The sequence below is a fragment of the Petaurus breviceps genome, unplaced genomic scaffold, assembly GCF_028583685.1.
Source record: "Petaurus breviceps papuanus isolate PSGF00001 unplaced genomic scaffold, PetGlider_PUasm1.0 185, whole genome shotgun sequence".
Classification (NCBI taxonomy): domain Eukaryota; kingdom Metazoa; phylum Chordata; class Mammalia; order Diprotodontia; family Petauridae; genus Petaurus; species Petaurus breviceps.
In genome coordinates this window covers 12,720,932-12,740,008 of record NW_027185797.1, presented here as the reverse complement: position 1 = coordinate 12,740,008, position 19,077 = coordinate 12,720,932, and the positions used below count along the sequence as shown (strand labels likewise).

General features: G+C 39.0%; 1 long non-coding RNA gene across 1 annotated transcript in view; it reads right to left on the bottom strand.

Moving 5' to 3' along the window:
* The window catches only part of LOC138161678 (uncharacterized), a 148,866-nt gene that overhangs the window by 51,497 nt on the left and 78,292 nt on the right, over positions 1-19,077 (bottom strand). The window contains exon 2 of the long non-coding RNA XR_011168425.1: positions 14,314-14,601. This is a non-coding gene — a long non-coding RNA (uncharacterized lncRNA). The remainder of the gene's footprint in view (positions 1-14,313; positions 14,602-19,077) is intronic.

The window sequence follows — 19,077 nt, the reverse complement described above, 5'->3', positions numbered from 1 at the left end:
TAGATAGATAGATAGATAGATAGATAGATAGATAGATAGATAGATAGATAGATAGATAGTATAGAAGGAAATTCAGTCCCTGCCCTCAAGAAGCTCTCATTTTAATGGGGAAGATAATATGCAAACTATTATGTATAAACAAGATATATTCCATGTAGAAAGAAGGTAATTTCAGGAGGAAAGCAATAATAGTATTCAAACCAAACGCTAGATTAGCACAGGCATTCTAGGTTGTACTATGTAGACTCTGAGTCCATTACAATTTTGTGATTTAAGCATCCTTAGACACAGCATGGTTTAGTGGAAATGATGCCAGACTTGGAGTCTAGAATGCTGGGTTTGAATTCCACCTCAAACTAACAACAAGAACACTTAGCATTGACAAAGGACTTTGAAGTTTGCAAAGAGCTTCATGTATTTACTTGGTAACATTAGCTGTGTAATCCTAAAAAAAATTATTTAATATTGGGGCCTCAATTTCCTCAGATCAAAAAAAAATGAAGATATTGGATTTGATAACCTTTAAGATCCCTCTCAGTTCTAAATCTCTTATGATCCCAGAAAATCTAAGATGAAAGCATCTTACCATAGCACTTTGAAAACTGAAATCAAGAACACCTGAGCTCTAATCTTGCTTCAGTTCCTGGAAAATCACTAGATCTCTTCCATATCTCTCATATAAATCCCTTTCTCTCTACTCATAGCACCACCACCCTGAGATGAGCCCATATACTTCCCCACTTGAACCATTGTAATAGCCTTCTGGTTGGACTTCATAATTCAACTCTGCCCCCATCTATTCTCTACTTGGCTGTCAAAGTTACCTTCCTAAAGTATAGCTCTAACCCCCTCTTCTCCCTATTCAGTAAATTCTTGTGGATCCCTGTTATCTGCAGGATCAAAGATAAAACCCACTACTTGACTCCATCTATGTTTCCAGTTGTTTTTTACATTTTACTCTTTTCTGTATAGTATGTAATCCAGTGACAATGGCCTTATTCCTTTTCCTCATATAAGACAGTCCTTATCTCCTGACTCTGGCTTTGTCATTGGCTGTCCCGCTTGCCTGGAATATCTTCCATCCTTTCCTGTTTCTGAGATTCTCTGGTTTCCTTGAAAACTCAATTCAAATCCCACTTTCTGCAGTGAGCTTCCCTCTTCAGCCCTGTGCTAGCACTTTCCCTCTGAGATTGCCTTCTATTTGCCTTTCGTGTCTCTTTTGTGTAGACAGTTGTTGCATGCTGCATCCTCCATTCGAACATAAGCTCCTTGAAGACAGCACTGGTTTTGCCCTTTTTGTATCCCCAGGAATTAGCTACATGCATGGCACATAGTAAGAGCTTAAGAACTGTTTCTCCACTGACTCTTTGAGCTTCATCTTTTTTTTCATCTTTAAAATGGGATAATAGCACCAATATGGAGGGCTGTTGTCAGGATAATGAGATAGCATATGTAAAACACTTTGCAACATTTAAAGCACTATATGAACATTAACTATTATTATCAGGGTTTTTAGTCTGTCATATGACTTACTACCTTAATTCCTTATCATCATTTTACTCGTGTAGATACCGGCTTAAAATCGTACTAATGACAACATAAGGTCATGATGAAGAAATTTGTAATTTGCATGCAGGATGTGGCTGAAGCCAAAAGCAATAAATTTAGTCTTTTTGGCTCTTTGTTTTCTTTTTTGAAACTTGTATTATAGGCTTTTCCACTTAACTACCAGTTTAAGAGCTGATTTACCCTGAAAATAAATACTAGACAGGTACAAATAGAGACATGTCAGGCAGTTAGGGTTTGGGCATGCCCACGACACATCAATGATACACAGATGTAATCCTTTGAGAAATACCTTTGTTAATAACTGGGACAGGACAGGGGAATGCCATGTGCTAGAACATGCCACACATAAGCCTAAGAGAATATCATTTATCTATTTTTTTAAAAATCAGACTGAAACCCAGATACATTTATTTGGAAGAGAATCAGAAATTTGTGTCTTAATTAGCTTTCAGGGAATCAGTGAGATTATTCTAGGTATGTCTGTCCCCTAATTTGTAGCACATAGTAGGTGCTTGAGAAATTATTGCTGAATGATTGACTGAATCTAATTCACTTTCTCCCAGAATCCTCATGGTGGCCATAAATCCAGATGGCTGATTATTTTTAAGAAAGTATGCTATCATCTATTTCCTTTGCAGCTCCTTGAAATTTGGTTTCTACTCCTCCCTCTATCCCTGGTCACCTCTCTACTGAGCTTGCCATACTGAAAGTCAACATTTACTGCCCTAGTAGCCATTCTCAGTCTTCATCTGCCTTTCCCTCTTTCCTGGGATATTCCATGTTGTCTCTCTCCCCCTCTTGCTGGCTTCAGAAAATGTCATGCTTTCATGGGTCTCCTTTTGCCTCTCTACTATTTTTTGTGTCTTTTGATTACTCATCCTATTCTTGGGCTTTCTCCAAGTGATCTCATTTTAGACTTCTTCCCTCTTTATGCTCTTTCTTGGTCATTTCCTTCACTCCCACAGCTTTGACCCCATTTTTGTGGAAATTGATTCCCAAACCTATTTTAGTCATGACTTCTTTTCTGGGCTTCAGACCTACTTCTCTCATCTACAAGACTTTCACTGTCCACCTGTACCCTCAAGTTCAGCACATCCAAAATGGACCATCTTAGCATTGTCCTTAACCCTGCTCAACCTCCTGACTACTATTTCTACCACTGGTACCATGACTCTTCCAGTCTTCCATATTTGTAAGGTTGGATTATTGATGACTCCTCCCTCTCCCTCTCACATTCAGTCTATGCCAAGTCTTGTGGACTCCACTTCTAGAACTCTATCTCCTATCTGTTCTCACTGGCACCACATTAGCATTACACCTCATTACCACACGCATCTGGTACTATAAATAGCCCCATAATAGACTGCCATCCTACCTCTTGCCACTCTTTTTCAATTCAATCCATCTGTTATACCACAGTCAGAATAATCTTACTCTATATAGATCTGCTCATTCACATTTTTCCTCAAAAATCTTCCATGGCTCACTACTTCTGATCATGAAAAATTCAAACTTCAGTTTCAAAGGCTAAAAGTTCCAAGCCCTTCTAAGCTTAACTAAGTTAATCCACAGATGACAGACATCCCTGATCCAATGTCCAAATCCTTTCCAGCTCAATAGGATCTGCTAGAACTTGGCTCTCTCAAATGGCCATAAAATACCCAAGTGTACCTCAGGACCATAATCAAGCATCAGAAGAGGATTTTAGTGGCAAATGGATTACTAATGGATTCATAATTCCTTAAAACCTAGTCACCTCTTTATTTCTCTGTAACTGGGCAGAATTCTTAAAGAAACTCTTATAAATTTAAAATCTTTCCAAGTGACATATACTTGTAATCATTGCCTAATGAAAATATTCAACTACATATAATGAATACAGAATCATGAATATGAAGCTGTTCAATTGGAGCTAGCCCAAGAAAAATTACAAATTAAGTAAAACCTGCTTTCAGTAATCTTCAAATTCCCTGTTCATCCCTCAAAAGTTGCTTTCAGCAGAGTCTTTTTATCAGCCATTTCCACTTTAGTATGAATTTAATCAAATATACAAGAAGGTACCAGCCTCTGGTATATTGTTTTAGGACGTTGACTTTCTGTCTTTGCTTCATATGCCTGATTTGCACCCCAAGATTTATTGAATTTGAGAAGACAGCAAATAAAAAGGCAGTAATTTAAGAGACAAGGCAGTACAGGGATTTGGGGAGGGAATGGGGAAGAGAAAATGGTACCTTGTTTGTAAGAGCTACTGTTGTTTACTCTCACGCATTCAAGAAAGCAGAGCTGGGAAAAGCTGAGTATGAAACTGCACAGAAGGCAATCCTTAACAATAAAGCTCTTGCTGTTCTACAGGAAAAGACCCGCAAAGTGCTCTGAGTTCTTTAGACATCTCAATAGCCTGGACAATGATCTATTGTGGAAGATTTGTTCTAGGGGAGGGGGAGGGACATCCTAGACAGTTCCCTCTTGGAAGAAGTTGTGAGGAATTGAACTTCTAAGACTGGAGCCTGCAGGATTCTAAGGAATTGATACCTAGTCTGTGATGGATTATGTTGGCTCAGAATAGAGACAGGCATTGATGCTACTTACTTTTATTCACTTCTAACAGACTTAGTAGGGAACTCTATATAAGCCATTTGTTAGGAATTTTAAGGGAAGCTGAGTAAGAGATAAAGCTGAAGGGAAAGAGTTTTGCCATATAGGATGGACTCTGTGTCATGATTCAATTGGATAATCCATACCAGTAGGAATCATCTAATCTAGATACCATGCCATTTTTTTCCAAGTCTGTATGTTTTGTGGACTTCCAAAAATAATAGAAAGATAAGGACTGGACCTGTGATTTCAATGAAAAGGACCTGCCAGGTAAGGAAACACTCTCTCAATGCAAGTCTGCATTTTCCCTGAAATTTATAGTCTCAGGGAATTACATAGAGTGGAGGTATCAAACATGGCCTTCTAAACTCCAATGGGTCCCAATTAGATTAAAACACAATTGAGAAATGTTTTTGCAAAATGTATAAAAATACAATATAATGTGGATAATGTTAATTTGTTATTTTCTAGATCAATATACAGCTCACAAGGATCCACTTTAATTTTAATTTGACATCATTCGCCTAGAGCACTGAGGTTAAATTTCTAGGATTACACAGTCGGTGTGAGAGGCAAGACTTGAACCTAATTCTGTTTGGCTTCGGGTCTGGCTCACTAGCAAATGCCTCTCAAAAAGAAAAACACAAATCAACTCTCCCTTCCTTTCCATCCCACCACCACCGGTATCCAGGTGGAAAAAGTACATGTGAATATTTCTGTAGCAATTGCTGCTCTGACTCATTTAAAATTGATGCCAGAAACATCTGTATTATTCTTGAAAAAAGACTGGCCAATTCCATGATTGGACAATTACTATGAGCAACTCCAAGTACTTTCCTTTCACCTCCAAGAGAAGTCACGGGGTTAAAACTGTGAGGGAAGTGAACATTTTCTGGCATAAAAGCTAAACTCGAATTTTCTCCCATTGGCCAACTCACAAGCCTAAAAATAGATCCAGAAAGGTATGTGTTTCACTGAAGCTAACATCCAGAGGTCAAGTGAATTCAAAGTGATCAGGCCTGGGAAAATACCTCCATACCAATCTGATTTTATAAATGGAGCAAGCAAGTCAGAGACTTTATATTTTTTCCAAGTCTTCTGGCCAGCTTTTAATTAAGCCTCACTTGCCAAGTGAATAAAATCCAGCCCTACCTGAACCATGTTTCTGAGGAAGAACTATGTCTCCTGGCCTACTTCTAGTTGGCAAACCACTGAGCTAATTTTCCTTCCCTTGTTCTGATTAAAAAAAAAAAGTAAAACTCCATGGCCTAATTTTTAGAAGAGTTTTCCCAGGGACTTACCTTTCTTACCCCACACTAGCTTTTAACTGTTCTCTTTACTGGATGTTCTGAGGACCTGGAGTCATTGGATACATACCTGATGCATTGCAGTGGTGGAGAACCTGCCTCCCACCCCTGATTTAAGGCATGAGGCAATTCAGTGAAAATACAACCAAGAAAACCTCAAAGATAGGTAGATAATAGCTACTAATAATAACAGCTAATATCTATGTAGTGCTTGCTATGTGTCAGGCACTGTGATAAGAATTTTACAAATCTTATTTGAACCTCACAACAACCCTGGGAAGTAGTTGCTATTGTCCCAATATTATAGATAAGGCAAAGGGAAGTTAAGTGACTTGCCCAAGATCACATAGCTAGTATGTGTCTGAGGCCAGATTTGAACTCAGAGTTTCCTGACTCCTTACCTGGTTCTCTTCCCCGTACCACTTAGCTGCCTCAGATGAGATATTAAGAAGATGATGCATCAAAGTATCTCAGAATCTCTGAGTTGGAAGATGACCCTGAACTTGAGTCTCCCTTTTCAGAAATATAGCACACATGACAAATGGTCTTCCAGTCTTTGTTTAAAAGTCTCAAATGACAGATGTCCTCCACTGACCATTTGTTCACTGGCAAAATGTCATTTGGGGTTAGAAATTTTTCCTTCTCCTTTAGTCATTTTCAGTTGTGACTGACTATTAACAACCCCATTTGGGTTTTCTTGGCAAGGATACTGGAGTAGTTGGCCATTTCCTTCTCCAGCTCATTTTAGAGATGTGAAAATTGAGGCAAACCAGGTTCGGTGACTCGCCCAGCATTATAGAACTAGGAAGCATCCAAGGTCCTTACATGAAATCTAAATTTTCTCCTCTCCAGTTTCTCCCCATTGTTCCTGATTCTGCCCTTGGGGAATAAATTCAAGGAAGCATCCGGACCCAGTGAAAAGTCTGACTGAGTCTTCAGTCAGAAGATGGGAGAGTGAATCCTAGTGGCTCCATATGACCTTGAGCAGACCATTCCACGCTCTGAAACTCAATTATGCCATTTACAAAATGAAAGCTCTGGGCTAGACCAACTCCAAAGCCTTAAACCTGTAAATTGGCATATTTTAGACTGGGTATTAGACTACTGAATTAGTATTAACATTCTAGACTACAGTATTAGAATATTGAATATACTGCTTATCTTCTTCATTACACCTATCCCTATATTAGAGCAGGAAGAGGATTCAGATTTAGAGTAAAATGATATGAATTCAAGTCCCTACTTTATCACTTATATCCTGTGTCTCTTTGGACAAGTCACTTAGCCTCCCTATCCCTCAGTTCATCCAACTGAAAAGTGAAGAGGCTTGGCTAGATAATCTCTAAGGTCTCTTAGAGCTCTAAATATACACTCATGATTTTACCCTCTCCCATTGTGTTCCCAACAGAACCTGAGGTCACCTTCATTCCCTCTCAGAAATAGATATACATAGCATAAAAGGTCTGTACTCTCTCGTTCTGATGTCTCTATCAATGTTCTTACCATTACTCTTACCATTAAGAAATGTTTCCTTCGTGTAACCTTGAGCAAGTTACTTAACCCTGATTGCTTAAAATAAAAAAAAAAAAAGAAATGTTTCCTTATTTCTGATTTGGATCCCTTAGTATAATTTGAAACTTTTCTTCCAGTTCTGGTCTCTATGGATGTTGGGGCCATACTTAAAGCCTTTCTATTATATGAAGGCCTCCTGCCAGAACTTAAAGTTAGATCACCTTATAAAAGCCATCTTATATAATCATCATTCAGAGACAAAAAAGCAAGTATCAAGCCACCCTTTAGTCTCCTTTCCTCTTTTCAAAGAACATCATGGTTTTTTACCCTTCAGATCATTTTTATTGATGTTATATTGATTTCAGTACATCTACAATTTCGTCAATTTGGTCATTCCCTTTACCACTAAGGTCAAAATCTGTCCATGACATTTTCTATTTTTCTCATCCTGTTTTCTTATAACTCCTGTCACATCCTTCTGAAAATGCACAGCTCAACATCACCAATCCCTAACAGGATTTTATTATAGCAGAATAACTTCTTCTTGGTTGTTACCATTTCAGACATTCTCAACCTTCTCTGTTTTCTCTACCCTTTCTTCCTCATAGATCTCACCGTGGGTTTAATTCTCTCTATATAAATGACTTCCTAAACTATATATCCAGCCATAGTTTCTTTCCTACATCACCAATTATTTATTGGTGATTTTAAACCAGATGTCATAATATCAACATTATAAAAATGAACAATTTTAAGGGTTTTATCACCAAATGGAAAAGGAAATGAGCAAATCCAAGTAATCAATTTATATGAAAATACTGGGAAAATAAACAACTTTGAAAGGTGTGAGAACTATGGGCACATGTAATTGCAGAGGACTGATGAAAATGTAAGATATCCATGACAAGAGAAAAATGATGGATTTAGGGTATGGAATGAGAGGTGGGGGTGCTACAGATGTGGACATTTACATAAACTTTCAAATGAGGTCATTGTATAATTAGTTTTCCTTAACTGTTTTATTTTGTTATAGGAGACCTCATGAAGCAGAAGTAATCATTAAGTGTAATATAAAAAAAATACATCAATAAAACTTAAAGGGCAAAAATTAACAAAAAAATAGGCATCTGGAACTAAGATGTAGGAAAAAAAAAAGAACTCATGATCTACCTTCCCCAATCTACTGCATCTCTAAACTTTATTACAATTGAGAGCACTACTATTGTCCCAATCACCGAGGTTCACAACCTCAGGGTCATTCTCAAACCCTCACTCTCACTCGCCCCCAAATGTCCAATCATTTGCTACCTACACAATCTGTAATTCAGCATCAGTGTCTAGAGGATTGAAGAGTGCCCTTTAAGACTCAGTCCAAAGACAGTGACATAAAAGCTCATCAAGCTGTCTTGCTTCATATGAAAATGATCTGCTGGAACTGATATTAAGTAGGAAATGTGCTAATAATGACCATGCTCTCTTCAGAGACTGAGATGAGATGGAGAGAGGGGATCACCAGGTGCTGAGATGGGGGTAGGAACATTTATACTTTTGTTACTGCCACATCTTTGAGTGTCTCTTTGTAAAAAACCAACCAATTGGTGTTAAATGGATGAAAGGAACTGAGGCACTTAGTCACTAGTATCCTACAATGAGGAACATAGCCAGGAGGGGATTTAGCCAATGACTACTTCAGAAACTCAAAGGGATAAGAAGTTTGCCTGGCTTTGAGAGAGTAAGCCAGATTGCCAGCATTCTGAGGTACTTCCAGTCATGACTCCTGGAAGAAGTGTCCTCAGCATGTCCACATGGGGGAGACACCATCTCAGGCTTTCTGCACATGTAGCAGACTTCCATTATTAAAGTAAAAGGGGTCAGAAGCAATTATTTGGATATTTCAGACCATTAATGCTGCAAATGGTAGAAATTTTTAAGAAGATGAAGTGGAATTATGCTTGTTGGCCAGTTTCCATTGATCTAATGCCACTCTTTCTTACATCTTGGCTATAGTAACAGTTATTTCTAGTCCCATGCTATGGTATTGTCTTGGTATTTAGCTAAACTCTCTTTGTATTAACAGGAAAAGAACCTAATTAGGTATTTAATCAAATAGCCAAAAGCATTTGTATTACCACATGCCCAATTGCACATGGCATTTCAAAAGATGGTATGTGGGTTTCATTTTGGTTCACATTAGTTAGCCCTCACCAATTACTAAGTTGTTTCCCTTGGACAGATTTTATGAGCAGGCAAACTGTGGACTTGCTGCATAATGTCATCTTTCCTTCTTCCCTGAAAGTGATTATCTTTGGGATTTTTTTTTGTAGGGTCTAACTCTATACACTGACTCCAGGTGGTCCCCCCAGGTACAAGTCAGCAGAATAGATCAAAGCATGAAAATGATGTCCAAAGCAATTCCAAACTACAGAAAATTTACCTGTGAGGAGAAGAAAAACTATGAAAATACAAATAAATTGAACACTTTGGCTGCTAAATAAAATGCCCAAGCATTTTTTGCAATGTAACTGAAATCTGGATCTTATGGAGACCCCATCAACTTACTCAGACAATGCAATTTCCCAGGGGAGAACCTGAGAAGCCTATTTCCAGGAAAGTTGTGATGACATAGAAAAGATATGCTTTTTTCCCTTTTAGATGAAGGAGAGTAGAGCCTATGACCTTTGTGGGTTTGAAAAGTCAGAGGGTACTCCAGCATGCCAGCATTCTGGAGTCTCAACTCTAAATAATGCTCCTAGGAGTAAGAAACAAGCTTGTGATGTGACCTTGTGGACCTAGGGCAACATTAGCTGAGACAGTACAGTCCATGTACTTGGTGAGAACAATGGCTCCTAGGAAGTAGACTACTTTTTGAGCCTACTCTCTCCAGAAGCAAAGGTGGTAGAGTAGACAGTATATGTCCTTGAAGTGTTGGAGAAAAATGCTTGCATTTTGTTCTTGCTGTAATTTTGAAATAAATATTCCATTGTAAAGGTTAGTTCGTGTTAAGTAATTAATTGCAAGTAAAGAGCTAGTCCCTGGTACCTAACAATGAGAGGGAGAACAGAGTTGGTGGGGCTTGAACCAATAGCAATAGAGAAAGATACATAGCTAATCAAAACTCTTTAGGGGAGAGCCCTGAGTGGTGATTATCAGGTTTGGGTGTAGGATTGTGGGCTAGAAGTACACTTCACTATCAGGTAGGGTTATTGTTACTGCTGTCCAGTCATTTTTCAGTCCTGTCTGACTCTTACTGACTCCATTTGGGGTTCTGTTGACAAAGATATGAGTGGTTTTTCATTTCCTTTTCTCACTCATTTTATAGAGGCAAATACAGTTAAGTGACTTGCCTAGGGTCACACAGCTAATAAGTGTCTAGATTCAGATTTGAATTTAGAGAGATGAGTCTTCCCGATTCTAAACCCAGTACTCTATACACTATGGCACCACCTAGCTTCCCTCAAGTAGGATTAACCAGAGAATAAGCATACACTCTAATTACTGAAGGAGTTGACATTTCCTTTTCACTCCACTACCAGGGGAAAATGTACACCCTTTGGAATAAGAAAGATCTCTATTTGGGGCTTTGACATTTCTTTTTTTGTTGTTGTTCTTGCTTTGTTTTGGAGGGGGGATGGCAGATCATTTGGGATTAAGTGACTTGCCTAAGGTCACATGGCTAGTAAGTGTTAAGTGTCAGAGGCCAGATTTGAACTCAGGTCCTCCTGACTCCAGGGCCGGTGCTCTTTTCACGGTGCCACCTAGCCACCCCTGCTTTGACATTTCTTATGCAAGTACATGGTCTGGGGACATGTTTCATTGTGCTTGCAGGGTATCTCTAGAAAATAAAAAGGGAGCAATGCCAAACAGTATCTGAGTTTCATTTAGCTTTTATCTAGAGGAACAAAAATCAAATTCGAGGTCATCTTAGAACATGCAAGATTGATTCAATTAATTAACACACTATCATTATTCTGATTTCGCTTGAGTTCAATTCAGTTAGTGCTGGTTCTGAGACATGGACACAGACCTGAGCAAAGTGAAATAGAGAAATGAGGCAAATACTCAAAAAAATTACAGAGAAAAAGAACCAGTTTTCCTACAATTTCAAGATGAGTGGATGGCAATTTCTCAGATCTTGAAAAGTATTGTGGCATAGTGGATAGAAAGTTAACCTAGAAATCCAACCTGAGTTCAAGTCTTGCCTCTGATAAATACTGATCCTGAGCAAGTTACTTAACACCTCAGGGTTCTAGGTAACTCTCTAAGACCATAAGTGGTAGAGAAGTGTCCACCTTTATTGATCAGAGAAGGTTCCTTACCCAAGGTGCCCTATGCCAGTTAAATCAAGCTAATCCCTAATCCTTGAATTAAAAGGACAATGCTTCTTCTCTTTGTGTAGATGGAAAATGCCTCAGCTACTCAACACGACACCTTCTGTTCCTCATGGTTCCTTCAAGATCTCAACCTCTACCATCTCCACCTGAAAGAATGTTACCCTTCTCCAGATTCCTATAAAACATTAACAATGGTCCTGTCATTGCCATTCCAATATACTATTTCATCCTAATATGATACTCTTGTTTGGAGTATCATATTATCACCCCTTTGAAACAGAAAGACACTACAGATATCCAACCCAACGCACTCATTTTGCAAATGAGGACTGTGAGAGGGGGTAAATAGATGCTTATGGATTGACTGAGGACAAGAGAGGTAAAAATAACTCTCAGAACCATACAGGTGGTAAGTTATGACATAGGGATCTGAAGCAAATTCAATACTCTTTCCATTTCATCACACTACAAATATTATATAGAAGGAAAGAAGGAATAAGTATTTATTGAGCACTTACTATGTTCTGGTAGTAAGGCGTGTAGCTAGGTGACACTGTGGGTAAAGTACTTGGAGTCAGAGAACCTGAGTTCAAATTTGGCCTCAGATACTTCCCAGCTGTGTGACCCTAAGCAACATTTAATCCTGTCTGCTCAGTTTCCTCATCTGTAAAATGAGCTAGGGAAGGAAATGACAAACCACTTCAGCATCTTGGCCAAGAAAACCCCAAATAGGGTATGAAGAATGTGATACAACTAATCAATCAAAAAAAAAAAAAACCAATGTTCTTGCCATCGTACCTAAGCACATGTAGCATTGTTTAAATTTTTGCTTGTCAGTCACTATTGAACTCTCTGCACCATGTGTTGTGGTAATCTATCCTCTCCTCTTAACATCTCTATGTATTCTGAGTTTTATGACACTGCTCACCAATATTTCTCCACCTCCCTGTCTGACCACTCCTTCTCAGACTCCTTAGTCAAATCACGATCATCCATTTCAAGTCTACTAACTGTGAGTATCTCTCAAGGCTCTGTCATTGGCCCTCTTCTTTTCTTTCTTTATTCTCTCATTTAGTGTATGTAAATTCAGAAGAAAAATTGAAAGGTAGCTAGGTGGTGCAGTGGACAGAGCACTAGACTTGGAGTCAGAAGCCCTGAGTTCAAATCCAGCCTCAGACACTTACCAGCTCTGCCACTCTGAGCAAGTCACTTGATCTCTCTCAGTTTCCCTTTCCTTTTTTGTAAAATAGGGATAATAATAGTGCCTAACTTCTAGGATTGCTGGGAGGATAAAATTAGGTAATAGTTAGAAATCACTTTGCAAACCTTAAAGTACTATATAAATGTTACATATCATCATCATAATCATCATGATGGTGGTCTTTGAGAACAGGGCCTATTTTGTTTTTGTCTTTGTTTTCCCAATATGATAAGAAATAATATGGAAAGAGCCAGACTTGAAATCAAAATGATTTGAGGTCAAATTCAGGCCCTGATTCAAGGGAGAAATCTCTTAATTTTTCGGTTACCCCTGGCAATTCCCTCAAGCTACAAGTTAGGCCCAAGTGGATAAACTGTGCTTGTGAAAAATGTGCATAAATCAAGAAAACCACAAATTAAGGCCCTCCCCACAAAATCCCTCAAATGTTGCCCTACATGTGTCATTGTTGTTCGGTCCTGTCCAACTCTTTGTGACCCCATTTGGAGTATTCTTGGTTAAGATAAAGAAGCAGTTTGCCATTTTCTTCTCCAGCCCATTTTACAGATGAAGAACTGAGATAAACAGGGACTTCCCCAGGGACAAATTGCTAGGAAGTGTCTGAGACCAGATCTGAACTCAGGCAGTTGAGTCTCCCTGACTGCAGGCCAGGCACTCTATCCACTAGGCCACCTAGCTGCCTTACTTACACCTGGTAGGAAGTGAATGTTTACCAAGTTGAACTGTTTACATGTTATATCCCAAAGAAGTGAGAAAATAAGGCAGGGACTGTGTCTTTTACTTCTTTGTCTCCCAAATAGTAATAAGCACAGTGGAAACAAAGAACCCCCCCCCATGGGTATTGGTTGGTTTGCTAAGGCACAATATAGACACAGATGAAAGAATAAGAGAACCTACATTCAAATCTCAGCCTTTCTACTTCCTACTTCAACAAGTAGGTCAAGCAACTTAAACACTGTGACTCAGTTTCCTCACCTGTCAAACAAGGGAAGTTAAATGAGATAGTCTTTAACTTGTGGTTTCCTCCAGCTCTCGATTTACGACCATGATTTCACGGTCAGCCATACATATATCAATGAAGAAACATAACATATTGTAAACCACACAAATTAGCATTGCCTCGAGGCCCATAAAAAAACCCAGCTGGGAAAAGGTCCAGCTTAATCTCATTCACCAACAGAACAGGAATCGTTCTCCTCTGGGGCTGTTTCTCATCTCTATCAGCTGTCTCTGCTAAGACATAGGTAAACATCCAAGGTCCTGGACACATTTTGGCAGGTTAGTGAGTCTTTGAAGAAGGAGACGTATTATTGGCAACATTCTAGCAACCTGCCATAAATTCTATTCAAAAATGAGGAGCAAAACATTCAATGCAGGTCAAACTTACAAAGATAACCTATTCCATGGAAAACAGAATTTTTCCTGGGCATCCAATGTCTCCTTCACAAATACATTGTGACTTCTAAGCACAATGTTCTACTTCTCAATATAGGAAATATGGTTATGGTTCTTATATACAATTTCACTCATAAAAATCTGCATCACTCTTAATGGAGAAAGAAGTGTGTGTGTGTTTTTTTTTCTTCCATTTATCATGGGAATTAAATTGCATATCTGACAAAACGATACAGGGCTACCTACAAAAATAAGGCAAAACAGAAAGGAGTGGTTTATGATAACCCCAAGCAAGCCAGACTTCCTGGGAGGATATAACTAGCTAATCCTGGTGTGAGTGCTGGAATTAGTTTTACTTGAAGAAATTAATAGCTTAACGACTTACGTTTTCGTCAGGTCGAAGATTAACCCCAACTCTCAACTTCTCCCATCCACTTAAAAGTTGCCAAAGCAGTGTCACTCTGACCTGTAGCTATGATTTGGAAAAGCAGCCGCTCAGATCCAGATCCAAGAGGCCTTTCTGAAATCGTCAGGCACTTGGTATCTCTGAGCCGTTCATCAACATTAGTGTCAGGTCGCAAATCTTTCCAGGCAGACGTATCCATCACATGTAGCAATAATGACAGCAGCTGCAGATCAGAGAAGGTTGGCCCGCCTGCCAAGGGCTCCCACACTTGGAAAAACCAGGAACAAAGACAGCTGATTAACTCATTCTCACACAGTCATTTAGATGGTGGCAAAGCAGAATACATTTTGAGAATGATTTCCACTACTTTCATAAGGACAATAGATAACTTGTTAACAGGAATGCTTCAGGTCTTTCTTTGCAGCATTATTATAGGAAATGCCACAGGCATGGAAAAGGTATCCAGCCTCACCTGATGTAGCAGCTTTCACTTTCCCAAAATTAGCAAAGTTCAGCGATGAGGGAGGCCTTTTTGAGATCTCGTGTTCAGGATAGGACCATCCAGGGCCTAAAGACTTTAATATCAGACAAGAAAGGACAAGGAGCATCTTTTGCTATTCAAAAAATATGGCGCTAGACTATGGGTTTTGTCAGGACATTACATTTTCCCACTATTGCTTTAAAATCATGTTTCCCTCTTATTTTTCACTATGGTTCAGTCGTTTCGGTCATGTCTGACTCTCCTTTTTTAAAAGCGTTTGTAGTTTTCATGGTAAAGATACTGGAGTGGTTAGCCATTGCTTCTCCGGTTCATTTGAACAATGAGGAAACTGAGGTGAACAGGATTAAATAACTTGCCTAAAGTTACATAGCTAGTAAGTATCTGAGACGGGATTTGAACTCAGGAAGATGAGACTTCCTGACTCCAGGCCTGGCACTCTCTACACAATGGCACCACCTAGCTGCCCCTTACCACATACGTTTTCCCTGAATTAGAAAAAGCAGCACACTTCTTGGCTTACTATTCTGCAAATTGAGGGAGGTTTGTGGAAGGGAACAACTGGTTGCCCTCAAAGGTCCTTTTAGGTGTAAAGATTCTCTGATTTTCCTAGGTTGCTCATGCTTAAGTTGCCTTTTTTATAGACACTAATGCAAAATGAAGTAAGCAGAACCAGGGAAACAATATAAAAGCTGTCTCTCACAATATAGATGAGAAAAGAAAACAACAGAATCATCATAAGTGAATGCCATGAAATTATTGTGATCCAAAGTGGCCCCAGAAAAGAAGATAGGAAAAAATCACTCTCCTCTCTTCTCTTGATAGGTAGGGGACTGTAGCTGGGGACCAGTGCATATGCTGGAAATGTTGTTTATCTTTGCCTTTTTACCATCCTATGTGGGACAGCTCTTAGAATGTATTGGGAAGGGGCGGCTAGGTGGTGTAGTGAATAGAGAACCGGCCCTGAAGTCAGGAGGACCTGAGTTCAAATCTAGCCTCAGACACTTAACACTTATTAGTCGTATGACCTTGAGCAAGTCACTTAACCCCAATTGCCCTCAAAAAAAAAGCAAAAAAATGTATTGGGAAATAATGATAATGTAAAACCAAAGACAGGAAAAAAAGAAATGTACATACTTGATTTGTTATATATTTTAAAGGAATAGCAAGTTCTACATAATAGATTTGCAGTTTCATGCACAGTCATCTTTGTATTATTCTACTATGTTATGAAAATGGTTGTTTTATTTCAGAAATTTAAAATAATTTTTTAAAGCAATCAGGGTTAAGTAACTTGCTCAAGGTTACATGGCCAGTTATTTCTGGGTGTGGTGCTGAGTATCGGAGCCCAGATTTGAGCCCCAGGTCATCCCAACACTGGAGCCAGTGCTCTTACTCGCTGGCTGCCCCATAAAATTAATTTTTTTTAAATTAAATAAAAAGGAATTGATTTTGTATAAAATTGTTAAAAAGGGACGTTAGTTCTGAGCTCAAAGAATGTGGATTCAAATCTCCCCTCTGACACCTGCTATACATTTTTGTGACCTTGGATAAATCATTCTACTTCACTAGCAAGCATTTTTAGAATAGCTTTTAGGTGTCGTTTTAAGGTTTACAAAGAGTTTTATAAATATTCTCTCAATTTATCCTCACAGGAACTCTGGGAGATAGGTGCTATTATTATCCCCATTTTACAGATGAGGAAACTGAGACAGGAAGAGCTTAAATGATTCCAGTCCAATGTGCCATCCACTATACCACCCAACTCCATAGGCAGCTTGAGAGGCCATATCTGAAAAAATATAGGAATTCACTAAATGGCCTCTGAGGCCCCTCACAAACCTAGACTATGATCCTAATATTAACACAGTAACTGAGAATTATGTAGCCTTTTGTAATTCAGAAGATATTTTATGCACTAATACATTTTCCCTCACGATAACCCCCTGAGATAAGACAAGGCAAAGTAACAAGTATGTATTAAGTGCTTAACATAGTGAAACACTGGGCTAAGTACTAGGGATACAGGATACAAATAAAAACAAAAGATAATAATAATAAAAAGACATTATCTGCACTAAAGGAGTTTGTGTTCTAACGATGAAAGGCAACAGGCAAACCTAAAAAAGACTGGGGGAGGAGGCATGGTGGGGAAAGTCCTGAGAGTGCAACCAGAAGGGGAATCACCACAGTCACTGTTACCACCGTTTTACAGAAGTGAAAACTGATACTCATCAAGCTTAAGTGACCCTGCCCAAGGTCACAGAACCAGCAAATGTCTGAGGCTTGATTTAAACTAAGGACTTCCTGACTCAGTAAGTCCAAAACATTACCCACTATGCTACAAGGTCCCTCTTTAGGTTAGGGTGAAGGAACTCCCAGGGGAGGAAAATTCTTTCTACCAGTCCAGGAAAGAACCTTCTCTGCAACTTGTAGCCCTAGTGAGAGTAGCCAAGAACAGTCCTGTCAAACTCAAATAAAAGGAGAGTCACTAAATCAGACATAAGGATCCCAAGGGCACATATTGACTAAGAAAACAACTTATTAACATTATCTGTGTCCAATTGCAATGTTATTTCTTGTGTCTCATATATTTCCCAATTCCATTTTAACTTGGTTTGAGAGGCTTGGGAATGTGGCAAGCCAACACCTCAGGTCTAGAGTACTAAAACTATAAGTGATTCACAATCCACTATTTGTTAATTGATGGATGAATAAACATTCATTAAATGCCCTGTCAGTTTCCTCATCTGTCAAATGAGCTGGAGAAAGAAATGGCAAACCACTCCTGTGGTTTTTGCCAAGAAAACTCCAAATGGTAAGAGTCGGACATGAATGAAATGGCTCATCAACAACAAAGAAGACTTTCTTGTAAAGATGGCTTGTAGCTGACATTCAAAAAAAGCCAAACAAGCTAGAAGGGAGAAGTGAAAAGGGAGAGCAGCCCAGGTAGGGGGGACAGCCAAGGAAAATGCTCAGAGTTGGGAAATGTCAGTTACTTATTTGAGGAAAAAGCAATGTCACTGAATTGAAGAATTTGGGAGTGGGTAAGGGTAGAGGACAGAAGGTATAAAAAGACTGGAAAGTAGAGGAAGAAGGTCTTAAGGGTTGACTTTGAATACTAATCAGAGGCTTTTATATTTGATCTGGGAGGTGACACTGAGTTATTAGAGTTTATTGTGTATGAGGGGGGCGTGGTCAAGTCTGAGCTTTAGGGACATCCCTTCACAGGTTAGTGAAAGATGGACTTGGATGAGGAAAAAAATTGTTGCAGGGAGACCATCCAGTAGGATATTGATGGTTCAGGTATGAGGTGATAAGGTAATAAGGGCCTTCACTAGGTTGGTGACAAGAGAGAAGGGAATATATGTAAAAGATGTTACAAAGGTAAAAATCAATAGGCCTTAGCAATACATTGACTGTAAAGGGTGAGGAATGCTGAAGGAACAAGGATAATATCTAGGTTTTGAGGCTGAGAGACTGTGAGAATGGTGTTGCCCTCAACAGAGATAGGAAAGTGAGGATGGGAAAGGTTTTCTTTGGGGGGTTGAAGATAACTGTGTTCAATTTTGGACATTTTGAGTTTAAGATGTCCCCAGGACATCCAGTTTGGCATGCTCAATAAGCAGTTAGAAGTGTGAGATTGGAAGTCAACAAAAGAGTTTGGACTGGTTAAACAGACTTAAAAATCATCACTGTAGCCTTAATAATGAATGCCATGGGCATCACCAAGTAAAATAGTCTAAAGGGAGAAAAGAAAAGGGATGTGGACAGAGCCTTGAGGGACAACTAAGTTTGTGGGTGGGAGCTGAATAAAGATCCATCCAAGGATAGTGAGAAGTGGTCAGATAAGAGGAGAACCAGGAGAGAATAAGGTCACAAAAACCTGGAGAAAAGAGACTGTCACAGAGGAAAGGGTGATCAACATTGCCAAAGGCTGTAGAGAGATCAAGAATGATGAAGATTGGAAAAAGCCATTTAATTCAGAAATTCAGACATTGTTAGTAATTTTGAAGAGAAGATTGTCAGCTGAGTGATGAGAACAGAAGCCAGTCCATAGAAAACTAAGAGAGTAAGGGGAAAGGAAGTATAATCCCTTTTAGGGAAGGAACTTTTGTTTTTTATCACTGTAGTATGAATACTTAATGATCATAGTCACCATGATTTATATCGTGTTTCTAAGGTTTGCAAAGCACTCTACAAATATTATCTCTTTTTATACTCACAACAACCTTAGGAGGTAA